An 8881-nucleotide genomic window follows, 5' to 3' on the forward strand; every position below is an offset into this window, starting at 1 on the left:
TGGGGGCACAGTGATGGGGACACAGTGATGGGGCAGTGATGGGGGGCACAGTGATGGGGACACAGTGATGGGGCACAGTGATGGGGACACGGTGATGGGGACACGGTGATGGGGCAGTGATGGGGGGCACAGTGATGGGGCACAGTGATGGGGACACAGTGATGGGGACACAGTGATGGGGCACAGTGATGGGGCAGTGATGGGGGGCACAGTGATGGGGCACAGTGATGGGGACACAGTGATGGGGACACAGTGATGGGGCACAGTGATGGGGACACGGTGATGGGGCAGTGATGGGGGGCACAGTGATGGGGCACAGTGATGGGGACACAGTGATGGGGACACAGTGATGGGGCAATGATGGGGGGGCACAGTGATGGGGCACAGTGATGGGGACACAGTGATGGGGCACAGTGATGGGGACACAGTGATGGGGTACAGTGATGGGGACACAGTGATGGGGCAGTGATGGGGGGCACAGTGATGGGGCACGGTGATGGGGACACAGTGATGGGGGGCACAGTGATGGGGCACAGTGATGGGGACACAGTGATGGGGCAGTGATGGGTGCACAGTGATGGGGCAGTAATGGGGGGCACAGTGATGGGGCACAGTGATGGGGACACAGTGATGGGGCAGTGATGGGTGCACAGTGATGGGGCAGTAATGGGGGGCACAGTGATGGGGCACAGTGATGGGGACACAGTGATGGGGCACAGTGATAGGGCAGTGATGGGGGGCACAGTAATGGGGCACAGTGATGGGGACACAGTGATGGGGCACAGTGATGGGGGCACAGTGATGGGGACACAGTGATGGGGGCACAGTGATGGGGACACAGTGATGGGGCAGTGATGGGGGGCACAGTGATGGGGACACAGTGATGGGGCACAGTGATGGGGACACGGTGATGGGGACACGGTGATGGGGCAGTGATGGGGGGCACAGTGATGGGGCACAGTGATGGGGACACAGTGATGGGGACACAGTGATGGGGCACAGTGATGGGGCAGTGATGGGGGGCACAGTGATGGGGCACAGTGATGGGGACACAGTGATGGGGACACAGTGATGGGGCACAGTGATGGGGACACAGTGATGGGGCAGTGATGGGAGGCACAGTGGTGGGGCACAGTGATGGGGACACAGTGATGGGGACACAGTGATGGGGCAATGATGGGGGGGCACAGTGATGGGGCACAGTGATGGGGACACAGTGATGGTGACACAGTGATGGGGCGTGATGGGGGGCACAGTGATGGGGACACAGTGATGGGGACACAGTGTTGGGGCACAGTGATGGGGACACAATGATGGGGACACAGTGTTGGGGACACAGTGATGGGGCACAGTGATGGGGACACAGTGATGGGGACACAGTGATGGGGCACAGTGATGGGGACACAGTGATGGGGACACAGTGATGGGGCACAGTGATGGGGACACAGTGATGGGGACACAGTGATGGGGACACAGTGATGGGGCACAGTGATGGGGACACAGTGATGGGGACACAGTGATGGGGACACAGTGATGCGGCACAGCGATGGGGACACAGTGATGGGGACACAGTGATGGGGACACAGTGATGGGGCACAGTGATGGGGACACAGTGAAGGGGACACAGTGATGGGGCACAGCGATGGGGACACAGTGACGGGGCACAGTGATGGGGACACAGTGATGGGGCACAGTGATGGGGACACGGTGATGGGGACACGGTGATGGGGCAGTGATGGGGGGCACAGTGATGGGGCACAGTGATGGGGACACAGTGATGGGGACACAGTGATGGGGCACAGTGATGGGGCAGTGATGGGGGGCACAGTGATGGGGCACAGTGATGGGGACACAGTGATGGGGACACAGTGATGGGGCACAGTGATGGGGACACGGTGATGGGGCAGTGATGGGAGGCACAGTGGTGGGGCACAGTGATGGGGACACAGTGATGGGGACACAGTGATGGGGCACAGTGATGGGGACACAGTGATGGGGACACAGTGATGGGGCACAGTGATGGGGACACAGTGATGGGGACACAGTGATGGGGCACAGTGATGGGGACACAGTGATGGGGACACAGTGATGGGGACACAGTGATGGGGCACAGTGATGGGGACACAGTGATGGGGACACAGTGATGGGGCACAGCGATGGGGACACAGTGACGGGGCACAGTGATGGGGACACAGTGATGGGGCACAGTGATGGGGACACAGTGATGGGGCACGGTGATGGGGGGCAGTGATGGGGCAGTGATGGGGACACAGTGATGGGGACACAGTGATGGGGGCACAGTGATGGGGCACAGTGATGGGGACACAGTGATGGGGGCACAGTGATGGGGACACAGTGATGGGGCACAGTGATGGGGACACAGTGATGGGGCACAGTGATGGGGACACAGTGATGGGGACACAGTGATGGGGCACAGTGATGGGGACACAGTGATGGGGACACAGTGATGGGGGCACTGTGATGGGGCAGTGATGGGGCAGTGATGGGGACACAGTGATGGGGCAGTGATGGGGCAGTGATGGGGACACAGTGATGGGGGCACAGTGATGGGGCAGTGATGGGGGCACAGTAATGTGGGGCACAGTGATGGGGCAGTGATGGGGGCACAGTGATGGGGGCACAGTGATGGGGGCACAGTGATGGAGCAGTGATGGGGCCACAGTGATGGGGACACAGTGATGGGGGCACAGTGATGGGGCAGTGATGGGGACAGAGTGATGGGGGGCACAGTGATGGGGCAGTGATGGGGGCACAGTGATGGGGGCACAGTGATGGGGGCACAGTGATGGAGCAGTGATGGGGGCACAGTGATGGGGGCACAGTGATGGAGCAGTGATGGGGGGCACAGTGCTGGGGCACAGTGATGGGGCAGTGATGGGGGGCACAGTGATGGGGACACAGTGATGGGGGGCACGGTGATGGGGCAGTGATGGGGGGCACAGTGATGGGGACACAGTGATGGGGGGCACAGTGATGGGGACACAGTGATGGGGGGCACAGTGATGGGGCACAGTGATGGGGACACAGTGATGGGGGGCACAGTGATGGGGCAGTGATGGGTACACAGTGATGGGGCACAGTGATGGGTACACAGTGATGGGGGGCACAGTGATGGGGCACAGTAATGGGGCAGTGATGGGGACACAGTGATGGGGCAGTGATGGGGACACAGTGATGGGGCAGTGATGGGGCACAGTGATGTGGACACAGTGATGGGGGCACAGTGATGGGGCACAGTGATGGGGGCACAGTGATGGGGCACAGTGATGGGGCACAGTGATGGGGGCACAGTGATGGGGACACAGTGATGGGGGCACAGTGATGGGGCACAGTGATGGGGCACAGTGATGGGGGCACAGTGATGGGGACACAGTGATGGGGGCACAGTGATGGGGGGCACAGTGATGGGGACACAGTGATGGGGGCACAGTGATGGGGGGCACAGTGATGGGGGCACAGCGATGAGGGCACAGTGATGGGGGGCACAGTGATGGGGCACAGTGATGGGGCAGTGATGGGGACAAAGTGATGGGGCAGTGATGGGGTCACAGTGATGGGGCACAGTGATGGGGACACAGTGATGGGGACACAGTGATGGGGGGCACAGTGATGGGAACACAGTGATGAGGACACAGTGATGGGGACACAGTGATGGGGGGCACAGTGATGGGGCACAGTGATGGGGACACAGTGATGGGGGCACAGTGATGGGGCACAGTAATGGGGCAGTGATGGGGACACAGTGATGGGGGCACAGTGATGGGGCACAGTGATGGGGCAGTGATGGGGACACAGTGATGGGGGCACAGTGATGGGGCAGTGATGGGGCACAGTGATGGCGACACAGTGATGGGATAACAGTGATGGGGACAGTGATGGGGACACAGTGATGGGGCACAGTGATGGGGGCACAGTGATGGGGGCACAGTGATGGGGCAGTGATGGGGCACAGTGATGGGGGCACAGTGATGGGGACACAGTGATGGGGCACAGTGATGGGGCAGTGATCGGGCACAGTGATGGGGACACAGTGATGGGGACACAGTGATGGGGGCACAGTGATGGGGCAGTGATGGGGACACAGTGATGGGGGAACAGTGATGGGGCAGTGATGGGGGCACAGTGATGGGGGGCACAGTGATGGGGCAGTGATGGGGGCACAGTGATGGGGGCACAGTGATGGGGGCACAGTGATGGAGCAGTGATGGGGCCACAGTGATGGGGACACAGTGATGGGGGCACAGTGATGGGACAGTGATGGGGACAGAGTGATGGGGGGCACAGTGATGGGGCAGTGATGGGGGAACAGTGATGGGGGGCACAGTGATGGGGCAGTGATGGGGGCACAGTGATGGGGGCACAGTGATGGGGGCACAGTGATGGAGCAGTGATGGGGGCACAGTGATGGGGGCACAGTGATGGAGCAGTGATGGGGGGCACAGTGCTGGGGCACAGTGATGGGGCAGTGATGGGGGGCACAGTGATGGGGACACAGTGATGGGGGGCACAGTGATGGGGCAGTGATGGGGGGCACAGTGATGGGGACACAGTGATGGGGGGCACAGTGATGGGGACACAGTGATGGGGGGCACAGTGATGGGGCACAGTGATGGGGACACAGTGATGGGGGCACAGTGATGGGGCAGTGATGGGTACACAGTGATGGGGGGCACAGTGATGGGTACACAGTGATGGGGGGCACAGTGATGGGGCACAGTAATGGGGCAGTGATGGGGACACAGTGATGGGGCAGTGAAGGGGACACAGTGATGGGGCAGTGATGGGGCACAGTGATGGGGCAGTGAGGGGGACACAGTGATGGGGGCACAGTGATGGGGCACAGTGATGGGGGCACAGTGATTGGGCACAGTGATGGGGCACAGTGATGGGGGCACAGTGATGGGGACACAGTGATGGGGGCACAGTGATGGGGCACAGTGATGGGGCACAGTGATGGGGGCACAGTGATGGGGACACAGTGATGGGGGCACAGTGATGGGGACACAGTGATGGGGGCACAGCGATGAGGGCACAGTGATGGAGGGCACAGTGATGGGGCACAGTGATGGGGCAGTGATGGGGACAAAGTGATGGGGCAGTGATGGGGTCACAGTGATGGGGCACAGTGATGGGGACACAGTGATGGGGACACAGTGATGGGGGGCACAGTGATGGGAACACAGTGATGGGGACACAGTGATGGGGACACAGTGATGGGGGGCACAGAGATGGGGCACAGTGATGGGGACACAGTGATGGGGGCACAGTGATGGGGCACAGTAATGGGGCAGTGATGGGGACACAGTGATGGGGGCACAGTGATGGGGCACAGTGATGGGGCAGTGATGGGGACACAGTGATGGGGGCACAGTGATGGGGCACAGTGATGGGGCAGTGATGGGGCACAGTGATGGGGACACAGTGATGGGGGCACAGTGATGGGGACAGTGATGGGGACACAGTGATGGGGCACAGTGATGGGGCACAGTGATGGGGCACAGTGATGGGGGCACAGTGATGGGGACACAGTGATGGGGGCACAGTGATGGGGACACAGTGATGGGGCAGTGATGGGGGGCACAGTGATTGGGGCACAGTGATGGGGCAGTGATGGGGGGCACAGTGATGTGGCACAGTGATGGGGACACAGTGATGGGGACACAGTGATGGGGTACAGTGATGGGGACACAGTGATGGGGCAGTGATGGGGGGCACAGTGATGGGGCACAGTGATGGGGACACAGTGATGGGGCAGTGATGGGTGCACAGTGATGGGGCAGTAATGGGGGGCACAGTGATGGGGCACAGTGATGGGGACACAGTGATGGGGCACAGTGATAGGGCAGTGATGGGGGGCACAGTAATGGGGCACAGTGATGGGGACACAGTGATGGGGCACAGTGATGGGGGCACAGTGATGGGGACACAGTGATGGGGGCACAGTGATGGGGACACAGTGATGGGGCAGTGATGGGGGGCACAGTGATGGGGACACAGTGATGGGGCACAGTGATGGGGACACGGTGATGGGGACACGGTGATGGGGCAGTGATGGGGGGCACAGTGATGGGGCACAGTGATGGGGACACAGTGATGGGGACACAGTGATGGGGCACAGTGATGGGGCAGTGATGGGGGGCACAGTGATGGGGCACAGTGATGGGGACACAGTGATGGGGACACAGTGATGGGGCACAGTGATGGGGACACGGTGATGGGGCAGTGATGGGGGGCACAGTGATGGGGCACAGTGATGGGGACACAGTGATGGGGACACAGTGATGGGGCAATGATGGGGGGGCACAGTGATGGGGCACAGTGATGGGGACACAGTGATGGTGACACAGTGATGGGGCGTGATGGGGGGCACAGTGATGGGGACACAGTGATGGGGACACAGTGTTGGGGCACAGTGATGGGGACACAATGATGGGGACACAGTGTTGGGGACACAGTGATGGGGCACAGTGATGGGGACACAGTGATGGGGACACAGTGATGGGGCACAGTGATGGGGACACAGTGATGGGGACACAGTGATGGGGCACAGTGATGGGGACACAGTGATGGGGACACAGTGATGGGGACACAGTGATGGGGACACAGTGATGCGGCACAGCGATGGGGACACAGTGATGGGGACACAGTGATGGGGACACAGTAATGGGGCACAGTGATGGGGACACAGTGATGGGGACACAGTGATGGGGCACAGCGATGGGGACACAGTGACGGGGCACAGTGATGGGGACACAGTGATGGGGCACAGTGATGGGGACACAGTGATGGGGCACGGTGATGGGGGGCAGTGATGGGGCAGTGATGGGGACACAGTGATGGGGACACAGTGATGGGGGCACAGTGATGGGGCACAGTGATGGGGACACAGTGATGGGGGCACAGTGATGGGGACACAGTGATGGGGCACAGTGATGGGGACACAGTGATGGGGCACAGTGATGGGGACACAGTGATGGGGGCACAGTGATGGGGACACAGTGATGGGGACACAGTGATGGGGCACAGTGATGGGGACACAGTGATGGGGACACAGTGATGGGGACACAGTGATGGGGGCACTGTGATGGGGCAGTGATGGGGCAGTGATGGGGACACAGTGATGGGGCAGTGATGGGGCAGTGATGGGGACACAGTGATGGGGGCACAGTGATGGGGCAGTGATGGGGGCACAGTAATGTGGGGCACAGTGATGGGGCAGTGATGGGGACAGAGTGATGGGGGGCACAGTGATGGGGCAGTGATGGGGGCACAGTGATGGGGGGCACAGTGATGGGGCAGTGATGGGGGCACAGTGATGGGGGCACAGTGATGGGGGCACAGTGATGGAGCAGTGATGGGGGCACAGTGATGGGGGCACAGTGATGGAGCAGTGATGGGGGGCACAGTGCTGGGGCACAGTGATGGGGCAGTGATGGGGGGCACAGTGATGGGGACACAGTGATGGGGGGCACGGTGATGGGGCAGTGATGGGGGGCACAGTGATGGGGACACAGTGATGGGGGGCACAGTGATGGGGCACAGTGATGGGGACACAGTGATGGGGGGCACAGTGATGGGGCAGTGATGGGTACACAGTGATGGGGGCACAGTGATGGGTACACAGTGATGGGGGGCACAGTGATGGGGCACAGTAATGGGGCAGTGATGGGGACACAGTGATGGGGCAGTGATGGGGACACAGTGATGGGGCAGTGATGGGGCACAGTGATGGGGCAGTGAGGGGGACACAGTGATGGGGGCACAGTGATGGGGCACAGTGATGGGGGCACAGTGATGGGGCACAGTGATGGGGCACAGTGATGGGGGCACAGTGATGGGGACACAGTGATGGGGGCACAGTGATGGGGCACAGTGATGGGGCACAGTGATGGGGGCACAGTGATGGGGACACAGTGATGGGGGCACAGTGATGGGGGGCACAGTGATGGGGGGCACAGTGATGGGGACACAGTGATGGGGGCACAGTGATGGGGGGCACAGTGATGGGGGCACAGCGATGAGGGCACAGTGATGGGGGGCACAGTGATGGGGCACAGTGATGGGGCAGTGATGGGGACAAAGTGATGGGGCAGTGATGGGGTCACAGTGATGGGGCACAGTGATGGGGACACAGTGATGGGGACACAGTGATGGGGGGCACAGTGATGGGAACACAGTGATGGGGACACAGTGATGGGGACACAGTGATGGGGGGCACAGTGATGGGGCACAGTGATGGGGACACAGTGATGGGGGCACAGTGATGGGGCACAGTAATGGGGCAGTGATGGGGACACAGTGATGGGGGCACAGTGATGGGGCACAGTGATGGGGCAGTGATGGGGACACAGTGATGGGGGCACAGTGATGGGGACACAGTGATGGGGACACAGTGATGGGGGGCACAGTGATGGGGACACAGTGATGGGGACACAGTGATGGGGGGCACAGTGATGGGGCACAGTGATGGCGACACAGTGATGGGATAACAGTGATGGGGACAGTGATGGGGACACAGTGATGGGGCACAGTGATGGGGGCACAGTGATGGGGGCACAGTGATGGGGCAGTGATGGGGCACAGTGATGGGGGCACAGTGATGGGGACACAGTGATGGGGCACAGTGATGGGGGCGCAGTGATTGGGACACAGTGATGGGGGCACAGTGATGGGGACACAGTGATGGGGCAGTGATGGGGGGCACAGTGATGGGGCACAGTGATGGGGCAGTGATGGGGGGCACAGTGATGTGGCACAGTGATGGGGACACAGTGATGGGGACACAGTGATGGGGTACAGTGATGGGGACACAGTGATGGGGCAGTGATGGGGGGCACAGTGATGGGGCACAGTGATGGGG

Source organism: Pristiophorus japonicus, chromosome 8 (assembly GCF_044704955.1).
Source record: "Pristiophorus japonicus isolate sPriJap1 chromosome 8, sPriJap1.hap1, whole genome shotgun sequence".
Lineage (NCBI taxonomy): Eukaryota > Metazoa > Chordata > Chondrichthyes > Pristiophoridae > Pristiophorus > Pristiophorus japonicus.